We start from the raw sequence: 1,709 nt of genomic DNA on the forward strand, positions 1-1,709 counted from the left end.
ATTCCTGTAGCCAGCGCTAAAAACTGTGTCCCCACACCTATCAACACAGTCAAACATAGTAATTCCTGTAGCCAGCGCTAAAAACTGTGTCCCCACACCTATCAACACAGTCAAACATAGTAATTCCTGTAGCCAGCGCTAAAAACTGTGTCCCCACACCTATCAACACAGTCAAACATAGTAATTCCTGTAGCCAGCGCTAAAAACTGTGTCCCCACACCTATCAACACAGTCAAACAGTAATCTGTAAGGCTAACTGTAGCTAGTAGTAGCCAGCGCTAAAAACTGTGTCCCCACACCTATCAACACAGTCAAACATAGTAATTCCTGTAGCCAGCGCTAAAAACTGTGTCCCCACACCTATCAACACAGTCAAACATAGTAATTCCTGTAGCCAGCGCTAAAAACTGTGTCCCCACACCTATCAACACAGTCAAACATAGTAATTCCTGTAGCCAGCGCTAAAAACTGTGTCCCCACACCTATCAACACAGTCAAACATAGTAATTCCTGTAGCCAGCGCTAAAAACTGTGTCCCCACACCTATCAACACAGTCAAACATAGTAATTCCTGTAGCCAGCGCTAAAAACTGTGTCCCCACACCTATCAACACAGTCAAACATAGTAATTCCTGTAGCCAGCGCTAAAAACTGTGTCCCCACACCTATCAACACAGTCAAACATAGTAATTCCTGTAGCCAGCGCTAAAAACTGTGTCCCCACACCTATCAACACAGTCAAACATAGTAATTCCTGTAGCCAGCGCTAAAAACTGTGTCCCCACACCTATCAACACAGTCAAACATAGTAATTCCTGTAGCCAGCGCTAAAAACTGTGTCCCCACACCTATCAACACAGTCAAACATAGTAATTCCTGTAGCCAGCGCTAAAAACTGTGTCCCCACACCTATCAACACAGTCAAACATAGTAATTCCTGTAGCCAGCGCTAAAAACTGGTGTCCCCACACCTATCAACACAGTCAAACATAGTAATTCCTGTAGCCAGCGTTAAAAACTGTGTCCCCACACCTATCAACACAGTCAAACATAGTAAGGCCAAAAAAAAATTGTCATTCTACGGTTACCTGACCGACCCTATTTTTTTTACCCCCAACCCTAGCTTTTTTCCCCACTTTTCTACAAAAAAATATATTAAAAGTTGGGATTTTCGATCTCAGACTCCGGTTCCGACCATCATTTTCGAGTGAAAGACACTTAAATTTTTTTTATAAAAATCCTCCCAACCGACCAACCCTATGTTTTTTTGCCAATGTAACCCTAAATAGACATTTTTGTTTTTTGGCCTAAGTTTAATTATCAAAATATCTCATGTGTTGTTTCATACTTTCATGTTTTGATTCTTGATTAAGAAATTAATTATATAGAATTATTTTTTTTAAAGATTCATAGATCTATTTGTTTACAAAACAAAACAAGAAATTTAGAAATAACTTTGTAACCAATACATGTGATTATTAAATATTCAGCGGAGGTATTCCATCTTTGTATATTACAGAGTAACCTCCCTTGGAGGTAGGTATTGATCATGATGTCATACTTTTGTGAGGAAAACTTGCGTTTGTCTCTCTGAAAATTATTATATAACACTTGCAAACTATTGACGTCAAAATCAATGCCTACCAAGGGGAAGGGCAGATAACTCTGTAATATGCAAAAATACAGAATGAACATTGATATGTCATGTA

Source organism: Argopecten irradians, chromosome 15 (assembly GCF_041381155.1).
Source record: "Argopecten irradians isolate NY chromosome 15, Ai_NY, whole genome shotgun sequence".
In the NCBI taxonomy this organism is placed as follows: Eukaryota; Metazoa; Mollusca; class Bivalvia; order Pectinida; family Pectinidae; genus Argopecten; species Argopecten irradians.